Source organism: Phascolarctos cinereus, unplaced genomic scaffold (genome assembly GCF_003287225.1).
Source record: "Phascolarctos cinereus isolate Bilbo 61053 unplaced genomic scaffold, phaCin_HiC Scaffold_3;HRSCAF=262, whole genome shotgun sequence".
Lineage (NCBI taxonomy): Eukaryota > Metazoa > Chordata > Mammalia > Diprotodontia > Phascolarctidae > Phascolarctos > Phascolarctos cinereus.
In genome coordinates this window covers 40,206,775-40,226,602 of record NW_027555736.1, presented here as the reverse complement: position 1 = coordinate 40,226,602, position 19,828 = coordinate 40,206,775, and positions in this window count along the sequence as shown.

The following is a 19,828-nucleotide window of genomic DNA, read 5'->3' as shown; positions in this document are numbered from 1 at the left end:
AGTCTCCTGAATGGCTCTTTTTAGCAAACAGGCTTACTCTGTGTCCAGTGCATCTACCTGGTAAGGTAACTCATAGAAAACAGACATATCAATCTCAGGGGTACTTCCACAATAGTATACAAGAGATTTAGGTGATGATTTGTGATTATGAAAATTATGAAGTTACATCTGGAATGGTATATATTGAAGTTACGTCTTGAACCAACTAGTCTTAACAGACTCCAATCTTAGGGACTTGATTTTGATTAAGAGGTCAATATGGAATACTTATTCTCGACAAAATGAGAGTAATAGTAACTGAATCCAACCCTAAGCTATGATTAGTGAAACTTTGCTGTTTGAGGTTAAATCTTGTGGGACTGAAATTGATATTATGCTGATTCCAGATATGGTCCTTGGGAAATGTCATTGAGGCAGTGATTTATAATACCAGCAACCCAATGGGAGTGATCTGTCTACTGCTACTGGTGGATATCTGTCCCTGGAAAATAATTGGGGGGAGGGGGTGACTTTAGGAAGACTAAGGACCCTCTAGACTCAGTTTCCCAAACAAGAAATTTTCCCACCTACTTAATTCTGAGCCTGGTTGTGACTCGAGTCAATGCTATCAACTGTCTGACGTAGACACTCTTTGCCTGGAATTAACACAGAAGTAGCAGAGCACTTCCCATGACTATAACTATATCCATCTTTTTCCTTTTATGGCAAGTTTCTGTAATCATGTCAGGTGATCAGTAGAAGATAGGAATACAATACTTATCTAATAGACTAATACTGGAACACATCTAAGGTACTATAATAAGATGCAAGTATGTAAGATCTAAATTATTCAATCTGAAGTTATAGTCCTTTCCATGTCTTCAACAACCAAGTTACAGAGTACTTGGGCTTGTCACTTGCATACTAATAGTTATATATTCATGTGTCAGGTGAAATAAACCTACACACAAGGTGTGCTCTGAAATGCAAGCAAACTGCCTGAGAGCTACCTTAAATATGTACCCATGGTTTAGACAGTATTCAAGAGCCGTGGTCTATGTGCTTATAACATCTATTCCATCTGAACATGGCTAATAACCGAACTCATTTTAGTATAGACAACTCACTTGATGTACACTGTTCTACATACACAATTTAGAATTAATTACTTAGTATGTTTACTCGTCCCACCCTGGGCCTTTTTGTGATAATTGGAATCAAATGAACATGTTATGTAAATTCATTTGTATACTCATTGCACCTAGGCATAGAAGTTACCTTCTTAAAAAGAGCACAACTGCATGAGATGTCTGAGCCATAAGATATGATGTGCTGATGAAATGGACATTGGGAATGGGTTACTAAGAAAGAGACCGAACGTTCACTCTTCCCTCCCATTCTTTTCCCATGTTCCATTATCTATCTCTGTAAGGGCTGCTTGCTGAAGGGGACTGCCCCTCTGCCCCTTACACTATTCCCATCATGGTAAAACACCTAGGCCTCATAATTACAATCCTTAATGAAGAGTTTAGTGCCTGCAAGTCTGTCTGCATCCTAGGAAGCCAATCCTGAGTCCTGATAGAAAAATTTAATAATTGGCATAGCTGGTGATTCATTGAAGAAACAGTGTTTCTCAGTGGGGCATGAGGAAATTAAAATTAAGCTATATAATTGAATAGTTGATTCTACCCTATCTTCATTTTTGTCAAACATCATTTTTCAGTTAAGCTCCAAATTGCCTTCTCCTCCAGTTGGGAACTAAAGGAGGGGCTGAAAAAGGTTATCACTCCTAGTCTCCAGGCATTTCCTTGATAATTAGCTTGAGCCAGGATACTTGTTTTATTTACCTGTAAACAGAAACCAGTTTAGACTAATCCCTTCCCCAGGGGACAATTCTTCTGCCCTTGCCTGTCCTTATAAAACTAGGGGTGGTTTGAGCTACCCCAAGGAGAAGACTAACTGGGTGGTCTTGATTTTGGGTGGTTCTGATTTTCTGGCCAAGAATACTAGAGGCATTTGGGGCCCCAAAGCAATTAACATTTGGTAATTGGCAGAGAGGGGCATGATAAGCCTTACCTGAAGGCCAATCCACTCTCCCCACCTGTAGCCAATTGTAAGGTTTTCTATAGCCCCTCTTTTCCTAAATCTCAAGAAAAATGTTTTTCTGTACCTCTTGGGTCTCTGGTTGTACTGAGGTTGCCAGAGTGACCCAGTTTATTAACAGCTATAGGAATCACTGTTAATAAACTGCTATCCTGCCCGGAAAAATAAGTGTCTCAGTTTCCCTGTTATTGGCATTTTATTTTACTTTTCAATTATTTATTTATTTACTTTTGTAAATAGTATTTTATTTTTTTCAATTATATGTGAAGATAGTTTTCAACATTCATTTTTATAAGATTTTGAGTTCTGAATTTTCTTCCTCCATTTCCCCCTCCCTCCTAAGACAACAAGTAATCCGATATAGGTTATAAATGTGTACTTGTGTTAAACGTATTTCCATATTAGTCATGCTGTAAAAGAAGGAACAGAACAAAAGGGAATAACCATAGAAAAAAGAAACCCAAAGTGAAAATAGGATGCTTCACTCTGTACTCAGAGTTCATCAATTCTCTCTCTGGAAGTGTATAGCAATTTCCATCATGAGTCTTTTGGAATTATTTTGAATCATTGAATTGCTGAGAAGAGCTAAGTGTATTATAGTTGATCATAGCACAATGTTGCTGTTACTGGGTAAAATGTTCTCCTGGTTCTGCTCACCTCACTCAACATCAGTTCATGTAAGTTTTTCTGAAATTCACCTGCTTATCATTTCCTTATAGTACAATAGTATTCCATTGTATTAATATACCACAACTTATTCAGCCATTCCCCAACTGATGGGCATCCCCTCAATTTCCAATTCTTTGCTACCACAAAAAGAGCTGCCATAAATATTTTTGTACATGTAATTCCTTTTCCCTTTTTTATTATCTCTTTGGGAAACAGACTCAGTGGTGGTATTTTGGGATCAAAAAGAATTCACAGTTTGATTGCCTTTGGGAATGATTCCAAAATGCTCTCCAGAATGGTTGGCTCAGTTCACGACTCCACTAATAATGTATTAGCGTCCCAATTTCCCCACATCTTCTCCAACATTTATCATTTTCCTTTTCTGTCATATTAGCCAATATGATAGGTGTGAGGTAGTACCTCAGAGTTGTTTTAATTTGCATTTCTCTAATCAATAGTGATGTAGAGCACTTTTTTATATGACTGTAGATAGCTTTAATTTTTTTCATCTGAAAACTATGCCTGTTCATATCTTTTGACCATTTATCAGTTGGGAAATGACTTGTATTCTTTCAAATTTGACTCAGTTCTCTGTATCTTTGGGAGATGAGGCCTTTATCAGAAACATTTGGTATATTTCCCAGCTTTCTGCTGTCCTTCTAATCTTGATTGCACTGGTTTTGTTTGTACAAACCCTTTTTAATTTAATGTTAATGGAGTAAGACAAAATGGACATTTTCTCTATGTCTTACTAACTCTCAACCCATCCCCCCTATTTCCCTTCTAATCCTCACCCCGAGAGGGTTTATGCATCACAGATTTAAAAACTGTGTGGTTCTTAGCACTCCGTACGCCCTCTTTTACCATTCCACTACCATCACCACAACTGCAGAAAGGAGATGGCACAGGAGTAGGTCCGTTTTGTGTTTTTTCTTTTTCTATTTCATAGGTTTCCATGGCTAAAGAATTTATCACCAAGTAGCCAGCCTACTGGTGTTAAACCTCTTTGTACTTAGCTAGGCTGGTCCTCTTGCCAGCTATCCCCTAGCTAATGCATTCTACCTCCTATTTTGCCTTATGACCTCCAATTAATGCGCTTCACTTGTTTAGATTACCTGCCATTGTTATATTCCTAAAACTGGGGAGATGGAGGAGGCTAGATCCCGGTTTGTCTGACAAAGGTTTGGGGATTTTAGTAGACTGGAAGCTCAAGATGAGTCATAGAATCAGATGTAACCTTAGAGGATTTCAAATCCAACTTCCTCATTTTATAGATGAGGAAATTGAAGAACAGAGAGGTTAAGTGACTTCTTTAGAGCCTCAAAACTAGTAACTGTCTGAGGCAGGATTTGAAATGAGATCTTCTGACTTTCAGTCCAGTTCCCAGTCTGCCTCTTGATGATGTAATATGTCAGCCAAGATGCTAATGCCAACATAATCCGTAGGAATTTTGGGTCATTTTAACTGCTCCTCTGTCTTTCTTAAGGGCTCAGAAAATTCAGAGGGGAAAGCAGAGTATGGGAAATTTCTACCCTAAAGGGGTGACTCTGGGTGTTGAACCACCCTTCTACAACCAAGCACACTATAAAAAGAGGATGACTATGCTTTATGGCCACTTTCAAATCTTCCAATTGGATCTGAGATACCACCAAAGGGGTAGGAAAAGACAGCATGACCTTCTGTTGCTCAGAATGAACTGCAGCCCATGGGATGCAATGAATCCTATCAAGCACCAGCCTAGATGAGCCATCCAAAGCCTTTGTTTTTCCACCTTCCTTTGTCCCTAAAGAACAAACACTGTGAGAATCTTTCTGCTTTCTTTTATTCTGTGGGCAGCAGACATACACAGGGATTTTCCTACAAATAAGGATGGTTGGGGAAAAGGGAAGGGAAAAACAAATGGGGACACCTAGCTTGTCTGGAACAATCAACTGCATGCAGGTAGATGAATTCATTTGCTTTACTTTCATTTTTCTTCTCTTAGTGACCCATGTGTTGCTTCTCTGAATCACTGGGTAGAGAGGGGAGAGAAATTGAGAGAGTGAACTGTATGCTAATGGAGGAGGGGCAGAGCCAAGATAATGATAGCAACTACTCTAATTTTTGATATTTCATTAATTGCTCCTAGATGTGAATGTGGGAAGAAATAACAGGTGCAGGGAGAAAACACCCCTTTCTTTTGCAAAAGGCACATAGTTAGCAGGCAGAGAGGAGAGGAGTTTAGGTTTTGAGTGAACTCCAATGGCCAGAAGGGATATTAGAGTCTGTTGAAACATTCAAAGCCTGAGCTAGGGCATGGAAAGATTAGCTCAAGTAGAGTGCCACTTAGTGGCTGACTTAGATATTGTACTCTGAGCTACTTGAAACTCGACTGGTTGGGGGGATTACCAGATCACAGATGTATGGCTGGAAGGGAGGGACATTAGAGGTCATGTAGTCCAATTTCTCATTTTACAGATGAGGAAAGTGAGGCCCAGAGAACTGAGGTTCACTCCCGTAGTGACAGAGCTAGGATCTGAGCCTAGGTTCTCTGACACTGTACCTCATTATGTGGCAGTCACCACCTCTCCTTACATTTAAAGGAGGGAAGATGGGCCAAACAAAAGTATAGTAAGAGAGATACAGTGCCTGGAACTAAGGAGTAGGACTGCTGTGTTCTGCCCTGGTCAGACTCCACCTGGAAGAGCATGTTCAGTTTTGGGCTCCATATTTTAGGAAGGACATTGGAGAGTTGGAGAGTATCCAGACAATGGCAACTTTGGATGGTAAAGAGTCTCTAGAATATGCCACATCATCATCATCTATATAGAGCATTAAAGTTTGCAAAGTGACTTACAAATATCATCTCATTTGTTCCTCTCAGCAACCCAGGGAGGTAGGTGCTTTTATCTCTCCATTTGACAGATGAAGAAACAGAGGCTGAGAGAAGTTAAATAACTTGGAGGCCTTCTGTACTCCAAATCTACTGTTTCGTACCCCTAGGGCCATGAAGCAACTGGGAATGTTTAGCTTTAAGAAGAAAAGATTTAAAGGAGACAAGACAGCTAATTTGAAATATTCAAAGGACTTTCTGCTAGAAGAGAGATTAGACCAATGAAAGGGTAAAACTGAAAGCAGTGGGTGAAAGTGCCAAAGAAGCATATTTAGGCTTGATGTAAAGGCCCCCATCAGCAGAGGCTAGTTGAGGCCAATGGACAGCCTTGGGAGATTGTGGGTTCCCCCTGCCTGGAAATTTTTAAGGAACAGCTGAATGACCAGTGGCTAGGTATAATGTTGGGATTTTCATTCAGGGTTGGGTTGATCTCCACAGCCTCTGACATCCCTTCCCACTCAGAAGTTCTGTGATAAGAGTGACCATGCTTGGGCAGAAAGGATTCACAATACTGTGGACTGGTGACACAAAGGATGTTGATTAAAAAATGAGTTAAAATATCAGCTTTTTATTTCCATGTGACTTAGATTGCTGGTCTGACACTCCCTCCCTTCAACAAAGCCCAGGGGCTTGGCAGGTTGAAGGCTATGGTTGCTTTTGGGGAGGGTTTTCCAATTCAGTTACATAAAAGTGAGACTTCTCAGCATTAACTCACACCCAAGTTTTCAAGGAAGTTGCCAGACAACCGTTTATTCTTCAGACGGGTGGGTTCAGCTCCTCACCCACAACTGGAAGGTAGAATCCTTCTATTTTGTATGATTTTGTTAGTGGTGAGTGATGGCCTTGGAAGGGTAGGAGGTGGGTGTGTAACAAATTGTCTCTGGAACTCATTCTGGGGTCCTCTTAATTTATGTCAATTTTCATTTCTCCAAAATAGCTCTTATTAAATAAATGAGTTTTTTATTTGTGAGGGTTAAGAACCTAGCAAATATGAGTATATAGCTTTAAAATATCTATATTTCTTTCTATCAGTTGTAAATATTAAGTATCAGCATTAAGATCCTATACCAATGTCTCTCCATTGCATGGAGAGAGCTCTGGGTTCTCAACATTGGCATGTCCAAAACAAGACTTTTCCCCTAAACTCAGTCCTTCTGAACTTTCTGCTTTCTGTTGGGGGTACTACCATCTCCTAGTCACCCAGGTTCAAAAGCACCTTCTCTTCTGGTGACTTTTTTTTTTTGTGGTGACTTCTTAACGAGTGGCATATTGGAGAGAGAAGATCCATTTCTTATTCATTGGGACCTCCAAGCCAGACCATTTTTCTGTAAGATACAGAATGTATTTGACTCCTAGACCTTTGGAAACTTACAAGGTTATAGCCTACAATATTCTTCTCCGCCCCCCCCCAATATTCTTTACCTAAAATGCAAGAACAAAGACAAGGTAAAGAACAGAGGTTCATAATCATGGACCATCTATTGGCCTCAGATAGAGAGGACCCAAGGCTTTTATAGTATTATATCTCTTCTCTCCCCAGAATGCTACCTATTAGGGAGAAGTCACAGGAAGAGAAAGAGCTGAGGTTCTGGTTCCCTCATGCCTTTTGAATATAGCCACAGTTCTGTCTACACAATTACAGTCAACCAAGTTCACCATAGTATTAGCGGATTGGAACCAGTTACAGAAGGTCTGCCTGCACATGCTCCAAATTTTTACAAGGCATTTCCATTAAATGTCATCAGGATTCTCCCAGAAACAAATTCTTTAGCTTCCTCCATGTGGAGAACTGTATCAGTGATACTCTGTACACGTACATAAGGACTGGGCTTAGTGGCCAGACTCCCATTACACTCACAACGAGCTCTTGGCTTCATGCTGGCTCAGGCTGAGAGGGTACCAGTCCTCTGTTACATAGACAGAGAACTGGATATACTATTTGGATATCTCTATCTACTTGAATAATACCCAAACCATATAATCTTTAAGGAAAATCCTATTTAGTACCTCAGAGATACAACTATCATAATTGTTGGGCAATTTAAGTGCATTTGGAGTATAGTGACTAGAATGGCCTTAAAACCATGTCAGATGAGAAGCTGTTAGAAGGAATTGAAGATGTTATCCTGGTGAAGAGAAGACTTAGGGAAATGTGGACATGATAGCTGTCTTCAAATATCTGAAGGGCTGTCACGGGGAAGAAAGTGTAGGACATTCAGCTTTGAAGGGCAGATTTAGGACTAACGAGTATAAATTTTGGAGAAGACTTCAGCAATTCGAGATATCCACTGATGGAATGGGGTGAGTTGTTGAGATGGTGAATTTTTTGTTCCAAGAGACGTTCAAGTAGAGGTAGTATGATCACTTGAAAATATTTTAGGAGAATTTATACAGTGAATCAGGGTGGGGGTGTATTAGACCTTAGATGGTCTCTGAGTTGCCTTTAATTTGGGCATTCTATGATTATAATTGTTTAAAGCAACTACTTTGATGGCTAATGACTTCTGTGATATAGTAGGAGGTCAGACTAATTACTCCTGGCTATAGGATCACAGAATTAGAACTGGAAGGGACCTTAGAGGTCATCATATCCTGCCTCCTTGTTTTACAGGTGAGGAAACTGAGGTACAGAGAAGTTAAGAGATTTGGCTGAGGTCACCTCGATTGTAAATAGCAGAGTCAGGATTTGAACCCAAATCTAGTACTCCTGCTACTGATCCCCATTTCTGTCAGTAAACATTTTTGAATAAATAAATTAAAGAAGTGATGACATATGTGTGTGTATATACATATATATATGTATATACACACACACACACAATGAATGATTTTTGATGGATTAAATATGATTAACTTTGTCCATAACCACTCTGAACCCACTTCCCTCTTGGCACTTGAAGAACCTAGGTGAGCCAAGCGGGTTCAGGGAACTCAAGGAAACAAAAAGCTGAAGGCTCACCCTCGCAGTAAGTCAATGCTGTCTAATGATTGCAGACCACTGGCAGAGCGCCTACTTGTATAAAAGGGTTTGAGCTATGTGGACTCCACACTTTGCTGTCATCTGTGGATCCCTAGTTTGGACTGAGGAGGGGAGCGTGCCTGTGTAGCTGAATCTTAGGAAGCCAGTTTGGTAAGCGCAGCTGGCTGGTTATGGATGATCTACAGTTAGGACACTGTGAACTTTTGCCCTGGAGGAGACAAAGGAAGCCAGAGCCTTTTACAAGTGCATAGGTTATGGAACATAGATCAAGTTAAATGTAAGGGTTGGCAGATTTCCTTGGGTGCCAGGACATGCTGGAATCAGCTCCTATTGGCTTCTGAAAGGCGATTGTTAAATTTTTAATGTGAGCATTTACATTTCAGAAATCAGCGAAGGCTACAAATTAGGCCCTGATTTACTGTTTTGTGGATAGTCAAGACTTAGAAAAGTGATGGAGAAAATGTTAGTTACACGTATTAAATTTAAAAGCATCTTGCATACATTTTCCCCTAGACCGCTGTTAAAAATTGGCCAATACAACCCTCATCCAATTTTGCTGTCTCTGCCCAACCTTCATCTTCCTCCTATGGGTGAAGGGGCTGATACAACAGATTTGTACCATTTGAGGGGAGAGTCTGCTGCGAATTTGCATTGTTGGAGTAGAGACAATTCCAATTCAATAAATGTTTATTAGGGATCTGCTGTGAGGGAGGTGCTATGCTTAGTGCCAGAGAGCCAAAGATAAATGAGGAGGATAGCCCTGCCTGAAGGGCTTACTACCTAGAAGGGACAACTAGCTATGTGTGCAAATGACTATAGAGCAGAATATGAGAAAGCCTTACAAGTGCAGAGAAGATTCAATGGAACAATTCAATGGACTAGGAGAAGCTGCTCGGCTTGGAGTGGATGGGCGTGGGTGGGGATGCTCGATGGGTGAGGTGGCATTTGAGCTAAGCCTCCAAACCTGGGTTCATCAGGTGGACACGAGGGTGGTGCACATTCCAGGAGGAGGGAGCATCCTGAGGAAGGGCTCCAGCAAGTATGGAGTAGTCCAGCCTGACTGGAATTTGGAGCGTGTGACACAATCATTGGTACAATGCTCACTGTGTGCAAAGGCCTTTACATTCATGATCTCCTTTGAGTCTCATGACAACCCTGCTGGGTATCTGCTACAGGTATTACAATCATCTCCATTTTATAGATGGGGAAATCAAGGCTCCAAGAAGTCAGGACACTTGTCCATGATCCCCCAGCCAGAAAGTGGCCCAGGAAGGATTCAGATGCAGGAGTCTAGCAATCTCTTCACTCTTTCTTGAATTATCTTCAAAGACTTCTGGAGAATGCACACTTGTCTGGATTGAGACAGGCTTCCCTTGAGGCTGGGCACCATAATGAATAGAGTGTTGCACGTGGGATTAGAAAAGACGTGGGCATGGATGTTGGGCCTGCCCCTTCTTAGCTATGTGGTCATGGGCTCTTGGAGCCTTAGTTTCCTCATTTGAGTTTTGATGAGCCTCCAATGCAATATTGTGTGTGAGGTGCTTGGTAAGTTTTAAATCACCATGTAAATGTTAGACATTATTGTTACTGTTGCTCTCTCAGACTCCTTCTCTCCTGATGGCAAATTCCGGCCCTAGTTCTTCCTGGTGTGTGACCTCGGGCAAGGTCCTTTATCTCCTTAAGCGTTAGCTCCCTCTTCTATAGAATGGAGATCATAATACATGGAGTGCTAATGTTACAGCTTTGTTGTTAGTCTCAAGCGGGATCATGTATGTTAAGTGACATATAAATTCACTTATTATTATTATTATTATTATTATTATTACCACCTAGCTAGGGAGTGGCTAGAGTGTTGGCCATTAAGTCAGGAAAACCTGAGCTCAAATGCCTAAGTTATCTGGGAATCAGTCGGGAAATGTGGATGATATGAAAAAAAAAAAGATATCAATAATTATTTTTAAGCCTGCTTTCAAGTCTCAGCTTAAGTGTGAGCTCCTACAGAAGCCTTCTCCTGATCCTCCCAATTGCTAGTGCCCCAGCAAGGGAAATTGGGGCAGCTAGGTGGCTTGGTGGATAGAGCCTGGAGTGGGCAATTGCATATGCCCAACCTTTCTCCTATTTCAGACTCTTCACTATTACTTTTTGAATTTTCTTGTTGCTATCTAGAAATGCTGCAAATTTTTGTTGGTTTATTTTGTAGCCTGAAACTGTGTAATCTTAAGACTAGGTGAGAAGGGAGTACATAGGCTCCCAGATAAGACTGTTCAGAGGCAAGGGGATGATGGGAAATGGAATGTCATGTATGGGAGTAGCTCATGAGGCTGGAATAGAGATGGCGAAGAGAAAGTGCCTGGATTCATGACTCCTCTAGGATCCAGCTAACAGCACATGTCATCAAGTTTCTTCTTTTGCTTTATGGTCAGAGATATTACAGATGGATTGCCCACTTGAGGTAAGGGTTGGATTAGATGATTTTAGGAACCTAAGATTTTAGTGTTGGAGGGGACCATGTAGATTATGCAATTTTATGAGGCCTGGAGAAGATTAGTGGCTTGTCCTTGGTAAGTAAGGCTATTAATTGATGGAGACAAGGTTAAAACCCTGGTCCTTTGAACCTAAACCCAATTTTCTGTCCACTGATCACCACTGCCTCTGAGATCCCTACTAACTCTATGATTCCTTGATTCTGTGGCTGCCATCCCAGGTTGTATGACTTATCAGGACTGTTGGAGGGGGAAATTTGGTTCAGGTATGCATTGGGCTAGCTGACCTCTGAGGCCTCTTCCAGCTTGGAAATTCTCAGATTCTGAGATGCAAGATTTATGTTTTTTAATCTCTACCATGGGGTCCCAAATCATTGGTTAATTCCCATTTGCAGCTGGATCACCTTTTTACTTGAAATAAGGCAAAATATAATGATTATGGTATCATAAATAGTTAGATTTACTACAGATTAACGTTAGATGTTCATATCTTTGTTCCTTAATCATGAAGCCTGAAAAGCCAGAAACTGAGAAACTTTATAGAATGATAGCTAGTATCTTCCCTTCCAAACTCTTGTCTCTCCTGTTAGAATGTAAGCCCCTTGAGAGAATGTATAATTTATTTCTTCCTATTTGTATCTCTAGCACCTAGCACAGTTCCAGTCACATAATAGGGGATTAGTAAATGCTTATTGATTGATTGAATTTAAGGAACAAGGTAATGGAGAATAAGACCAACTTTGCCAATGACACTTTTTTTTTTCCTCCAAAGAAATTTTCCTTACCCAGTAGCAAGACCAGGAGTGAGAAAGTACTCCTTGAAATTTGACCGGTCCCTTTGTCACCTAGTGAGGTGCAGTATTAGTGACCTTTGGGTCACTTTCTAGGTTTCCTAGGGAGTAAATAGACAGCAGTGAATAGAGCCTTGGGCCTGGAGTCAGGAAGACCCGAGTTCAAATCTACCCTCAGACACTTACCAGCTATGTGGTCCTGGGAAAGTCACTTAGACTCTGTCTATCTCGGTTTCTTCATTAGTAAAGTGGGAATAATAATAGCAGCTACCTCTCAAGATTGTTGTGAGGATCAAATGAGACAATATATGTAAAGCACTTTGTGAATGTTAAAGTGCTACATAATGCTAACTATTTATTATTATTATATTCCAGTAGAGCAACTTGAAATACCTGGGCAAATGGGAGCTGGGTAAAGTGAAGGGGATTAATATCTATAGATCTATGTAGATATCTGTGTATCGCTATGCCATGTCTTTCCTTAATTATATGCTAGCCTGTTCTGGGTGAGAGTCATATGAGAAATGGAATGTGTTGTTCCTTGTGCAAAAAGTTGACACTGAGCTGCACGTTGTGGGCTAGGCTTGGTTCGTTAGCCAAGCATTATGAAGTAACATCTCAATAGAATATGTCCCCACCTCTGCCCCAGCATTCCCAACAAATGGTCCTCCAGCCTCTGCTTTCTGCTTGGAGGCTTCTAGTGACCGGCAGGGGTGGGGGTGGGTGTCGAAGCCACCACCTCCCAAGGCAGCCCTAATTGTTATTGTTCTAATTGTTGCAAACTTTTTTCATGCGTAGAGCACAAATCTGCCTCTCTGCAATTTCCACCCAGTACTCTTAACTCTGTTCTCTGGAGCTAAATGTGACAAGGTGAATTCCCTTCTCTAAAGAGCAAATCCTATTTCTATATAATCCTATGTCTAATGTTTGTTTTTGATTTTTTGAAAATTCTGAATTTGACAAATGCCCAAATAAAATGGGTGTTTCATATACATAGAATAGAAAAAAAGAAGATTGTACATGAAATTATGATTCTGGTACGTACAGCTTGCTTTTAGGTACGTAATAAATTCAATATCATGTCAAATATTTGAAGACAGCTATTATATTTGTCCATGTGTCACCTTTGGCTTCCAAAGAGCACCATTATCACCTACCAAGACAATAGAATACTTTCAGAAGCCAATAATCACCTCTTAAAATAGTGTATATGTATATGTATATGTATATGTATATGTATATGTATATGTATATGTATATGTATATGTATATGTATATGTATATGTATATGTATATGTATATCTATATAAAAGACTAACTTGACACCATCTCAGATGATATGCTATTAAATTGTTATATTGGCAGTGTGGCTTTTGCTACAGACTTTAGATGTGGAAAGGACCTGAGAGAACATTTAGCCAACCCCCCTTTTCATCCTATAGATGAGGAAACTGAAGCCCTGAGAGACAATTTGTTGGAGGCTTGAGAATAGAAGGTTTGGAACTGCTGAGGAAGGTTTGGAGTGGCCTAGAGAGTCAATAAAAGAAGAATAAAAGTTTGGTCATGCAGTAATAAGAGCCCAATTGAGTTAACACGAATTTGTAGTAGCTGATTTCAGTATGATTGCATGACTTCTTCCAGTGGCATTCAGCATTGTAGAAGTATGAGCCGGGAAGATAGATAGTCAAGATAATACAGTGCTGAATGATGGCAGGACAAGGGGGCAACGGAGTCAAGGGTGGAGAACAGTGTATAGTTGAATTGGCTGATTAACCAATTTAAGGTCAAAACTGTTAAGGGAGGAAAATGAGGCCAAAGAAACGGTGAAAGAATTGGGAGAACAGGGATGGAAGGATGTGTGAGAGAAGAGCAGGAGATTATGATTGGAGAGAGGAATTTCAGATTTCAAAATCATGAAGGTGGCAATTACAGATGATGAGATTTAAGATATGGATGTCGGTGGCTGAGATAGAGTGAAACTGGCAGGCATGGGAACTATAGGGTTTGATGAATTGGGATGCCAGATCTTGAGGGGGACATCTTCCCATGTATTGAGGTCCTCAAGTATGGAGGCAGGGTTTGGGTTAGAAAGAAAGGTTCTGAGTCAGGTACTGATTCTTTGAGAAAGGAGGTACAGGTGATGTGGAGGCTTGTTGATAGCAGCACCAGGAATATGAACCAGATGATATAGATGAAGAGAGTGAAACTGAAAGAAAGAAAATTTATGAATAATAGTGCAAAAGGAGTATCTGGAAAAAATATTCCAGCTCTTTCTCCTGCCCTAGTGTATCAGTGGTCATGAGAGAAGGAGAAACCAACATAGGAAATGTCTGGGTACACAGTGTCTTCTGAAGAAACTCAGATTTTCATGAGCATCAGAAGATGGAAAAAATGTGAAATAAGAGAACAATGATAAAGTTGAAGTTTATTAATGATTACTCAGCAATTTCAAGAGGTGTACTGGAAAGAGTTGGTAGAGATGGAAAGGGATGGGATTGAGTTGGATGGTGGAAAGAGGAGGGGGAGAAGAAAAGGTAGAGCTATTTAGAGGTTACTGTGGATTTCCTGGTGTTCAAAGCCCTCCATAATTTTATGCCAACCCACCTCTCCAGGAACTCTACAGTCCAGCCAAACTAGTCTACTCTCTCTCTCTTGAACACACCCTATACTTTGCCATACTTTAGCTCACCTTGCTTCCTGTGTCTGGAATGTCTTCTGTCTTCCTCTTTGCCTGCTGAATTCTACCCATCTTTTAAAGCCCAATTTGAATGCTACCTCCTCCTGAAGTCTTCTCTGATCCCAACCTCTTCTCAATTGGGTAATCACCTTTTCCCCTTGGCCTTACTGAGCACTTGATTTGGTGCACTTATCATGTAATATTTAATACTATCAATGTGTATTTCACATCTTTTTACTAAATTTTAAGCTTTGAAATATTGAGATGCTGAAATCCAAGTCAGTCACCAGTTGAATTCTGATTTGATTTTCTTCTCCTTTCCTAGGCTGAGCTGCCTCGATTGGCAAATGAAGGCAAGCTCAATGAGCTCACTACACACTTGGCTGGCCTCAGACCATGTATCACATCCTATCTTGCCATCCACCCTGTAACTTTATGTGCCCTCTTCCCTCCATTATTCTTTTCACCTCTTGCTATGATAATCAACGTTAATCAAATTAATACTACCATGCCAACATTGTTTCTGGAAAGCTAATGTCAGTTTACTGCCCTGTGGATCAAATCATCATCCTAGGTACTCCCAGATATGCTTTTCCCTGGTCTCTAATCCTTATATATGTGCTGTTTCCTCTCTTAGAACATAAGCTCCTTAAAGGAAAGAGCTATCTCACTCTTGTATTGTGTTTCCAAGACTTAATACAGAGCTTGGCACATAATAATTGCTTAGTAAATGCTTATATATTTCCTTCCTCCCTCCCTCCCTCCCTTTTTTCCCTTCCTTTTTCCTTTCCTCTCTTACTCCTTTGTTTCCTTTTTCTCTCTCCCTCCCTCCCTTCTCACTTGCCCCCTTCTTTCCTCCTTCTCTCTCCATCCCTCCTCCCCTGTTAAATACTTAAAAAAATTTTTTTTAGGCAACTGGGGTTAAGTGACTTGCCCAGGGTCACAAAGCTAGTGTCAAGTGCTTGGTCTGAGGCTGCATTTGAACTCAGGTCCTCCTGACTTCAGGGCCAGTGCTCTATCCACTGTGTTATCTAGCTGCCCCTTTCCTTCCCTCCCTCCATCTATTCTTTCTTTCCTTGCTTCTTCCCTTTCCTCCCTTCCTTCCTGGTTTCCTTTTCCCCTCTCCTTCCCTTCCTCACTTGCTCCCTTCTTTCCTCTATCTCACTCCCTCCTTCCTTCCCTCTTTACTTCTCTCCCTCCATTCATTCTTTCTTCCCTCCCTCCCTTCCTTCTTTCCTTCTTCCCTCTCCCTCCCTCCCTCCCTTCCCACTTCCCTCTCCCTCTCTCCCTCCCTTCCTTCTTTCCTTCTTCCCTCTCCCTCTCTCCCTCCATTCATTCTTTCTTCCCTCCCTCCCTCCCTTCCTACTTCCCTCTCCCTCTCTCCCTCTCTTCCTTCTTTCCTTCTTCCCTCTCCCTCTCCCTCCATTCATTCTTTCTTCCCTCCCTCCCTTCCTTCTTTCCTTCTTCCCTCTCCCTCTCTCCCTCCATTCATTCTTTCTTCCCTCTCCCTTCTTCCTTCCCTCCCTCCATTCTTTATTACCTGCCCTCCATTCCTTCCTTCCTTCCTGCTTCCCCTCCTTTCCCTTCCCCTTCCCCGACTCCTTTTCCATCCCACTGCCACCATCCTCATTCAGATTCTCGTCACCACATTCTGGAAGCATTATAGTAATCTCTAAATTAGTTCCTCCTTCCTCCAGTTTCTCTCCCTTCCTTTCAATCCATCCTACACATTGCTGCCAGGCTAGCCTTAAAACATCCCTTTTATCATGTCACACTACTGCCTAAAAAACTTTTAGGTGTTCCCTGGTGCTTATAGATTAAGTTCCAAATTCCTGAACTTGGCATTGAGGACTGTCTCTAATGTGGCCCCAGGTTACTGAGGCAGCTGAGTGGTTTAGTGGATAGAGTGCTGGGCCTGGAATCAGGAAGACCTGAGTTCAAATCTGGCACTTGCTAGCTATGTGACCTTGGTAGAGTCACTTAAACTCTGTTTGTGTCAGTTTCCTAAACTGCAAAATGAGGGTAACAACAGCACCTACCTTGGAGAGTTGTGAGTCTCAAATAAGATATTTGTAGAGTGCTTAGGACAGTACCTAGCATATAAGAGGTGATATATAAATGATAGTGGTTATTATTTCTCGATTTAATTGAAAAAGTATCTATTAAGCACATGATCGGTAAAAAACACTGCGCTAGATACTGAAGGGGTAATAAACATCAATCCTTCTCTCTCAAGAAACTTAAAAATCTACATGTGGGAAATAAGACATGAACTTTGTCAACCAGACTGGAATTGGTCTCTAACCAGTGAGTGACCGGAGCCAAACAAAGTGGGTTAGAGACGGGAGAGTCAGGAATCAAACAGAATTTAATTTCAAAGTGAGGAAAAACGGCTTGCAAGCAGGCGCCCCGTCCCTAGGCTTGCACCGATGGCTACAGAGTGACCTGTAGCCTTGACAATGAAGGGTCACAGGGTAACAGCAACAAGGTGACGAGTTGGATTCATAGCAGGGCTTCATGACCGGAATCATGGGTCCTTGTCCAAGCTCAGAGAACACCTGGTGCTGGTAGGAAACAATTCTGGGATTTTGCTGGGGCTGAGATCATCCAGAGAGTGAGTGCAAAGGATTGTTGTCATGCCAAGCTCAGGGCACAGCCCGCTTGCTGGGCCTTAGCTCTGGAAAACAGGATGTCTTCTAATATCTTGACAACTTACAATTGTCATGGGAGTCTGGTGCATGCCCAGACCACCAAAGATGGCATCGTTCACATGGAAGATGCTATGGAGCTGCCTGTGGAGTTCAGCAGGACTGAAGACATTCTATATTGGCCTTCCGTTGTGCTTGAGAATAGCCTTTTTCCGTTGCCTGGAAACTTTCTGTGCTTCAAAATGACCAGACTCCTCACGTGGCACTGCATTTACATCTGAGGAAGTGAGGTGACTCCATCATTCATAGCTGATGAGACAGTGCAGTAAGGGAGAGGGCCTTCGGGCTTTCTTCTCTCCCCTTTTTCTCTATAATAAATGCCCCCTTCTCTCTCCCTTTGTAAAGCCTGTCTGATGTTAAATGGTTAAAGGGAAGTGAGATTCTAGTCATTGGGCCCCTACAAGTAGGAGGAACACAGATGGTGGGAGCTTAAGCCATAAAAGAGGAAACACACTGCTCAACCCCTCAGGTGATGTGAGAGCCGGGGCCAAAGTCAACCATGTTACAATTCTAATGCAACTAGAGCGTGAAAGGCACAAATTGTACTCAAAGATGATAAAAAGTAGGAGTTATCACTCTTGGCTGAGAAGACCAGCGAGAGCATGTCTCCTCCTGCTTACCCATACCAACTGCTCTAGATGAACTGACCTCTTCACTGTGTTCTGAACATAGCTGATAATTCTCTTTCAATGCTTTTCCCCTTTCTCTGTGGTATCCAATTTTTCCCTCTATTTAGTGCCCGGTTTAAGTACTTCTTATTCTATGAAGAGTAAGGGCGGTTAGGTGGGGCCATAGTGCACAGAGAGCTGGGCCTGGAGTCTGGAAATTCAAATTTGGTCTCAGACATTTCCTAGCCATGTGACCTTGGGCAAGTCACTTAACCCTGTTTGCTTGTTTCCTCATTTGTAAAATAAACTGGAGAAGGAAATGGCAAACCACTTCAATATCTTTGCCAAGAAAATCCCAAATGGGGTCACGAAGGTTCTGACAAGACTGAAATAACTGAACAACGAACACTCTATGAAGCCTTTCCAAATGAATTCATCCCATGATGTTCTCACTCTTTTATGAATCAATATTAGATTATAATTATAATTATTTTCATTTGGCAATCACTATCTTGATTAATCAACAATTCATTCATTCTTTCATTCAAAAGCAATTCATTAAGCCACCCCTCTGTGCAAAGCCCATTTTAAAAACACTAATGGTGAAGCAATATGGTACCAGCACTGCATTATCTGCAGAATCAAAATGGCACCAACGCTATATTATCTGAAGAATCAAAATTGTGGCTCATCCAACTGGAGATGAAAAGATGAATGGGGGGCCCAAGTGCATCCTTATTAGTCCCTCAATATCCTTTGAGGACATTAAAGCTCTGAAGCGACAACTATTTCTTTCTTTCTCCTGTTTTATGATATTAGCTTTATGTCATCATATAGCCAGCCTCCTTCCAATTGTTCAAATCAATACATTTCTCTTGACTCTTGGATTTGTATTTCAGTGTTCCTAATTGGCCCTCATCTTTTCATTTCAAGAATGTTTGAGAGACCTCTTCCTTTCAAGGTCCATTCCCTCTCCTCCTCCTCACCCCCACGCAATAGCTTTGTTGTTTATACTCTTCTTCTGATACTTCTTGGTAATATAAATGTGGGTAGGATTCTGAACAGGATTTCAAACACTTTTGTTCTGCCACTGGACTTCAATGACTCAGGAAAAGAGAAGCTGAAGACTTGTGTAATTCTACCTCACTTAAATCCGATTCGCGGGTAAGTCAAAACATCACTAGTAATGTCATTGCTCCCCTTCAAAAAATGAAGGATGAACAAGTTTTACTGATACCTTTTATTTTACTTGTCCCATAATTGAACTCTCCTCTGTGACAAAGAAAAATATTTATATCACAGGTTTGTTGTGAGACATGAATTAGATAATGAATGTATGGATTACTTTTACTTCTTAAAATCATAGAATGTTGGACTGGATGGGACCTTAAATATCACGTCCAATCCCCTTGTTTTATGCTGAAAGCTGGAGAAATTCAGTGAAATACAGTTTGTCCAGGGCCGAGACTAGAATCTAGGTCTTTTGATTGGATATAACTTCTACTATAACATACTTATCAAACAGTTAAATGATTTTTGGTAGGCAAATTGAGAAGAATTCTAGAGTAATCTATTTTACCCCAGCTGTACAACTACTAGGGAAAGAAGCATAGGCTTAAAAAAAATGAGGACCATAATCTTTGTGCAAAAGGCTGAGGGAAGAGGGTTTGTACCTGCGAAGTGGAGGTCTGCCCCCCACCCTGATTAGTCACAGAAAGCCATACCAATTAAGTCAATCAATTATCATCAATCCAAAGCAAACTAATCAATCTGAAAGGACGATAGGGTTATGGGTTATTGGATGAAAACAATCATGATTGGTTGAAGAGAATCAAGTACACCTCTTGGGGTTATACATTAAAACAGCAAGCAAATCAAGTGGTTGTTAAATCCGCTGATGAAGGATTATTGAGAGGAAATTAACCTTGGTGAGGAGAGCAGGTTGCTCTCTCTGTCTC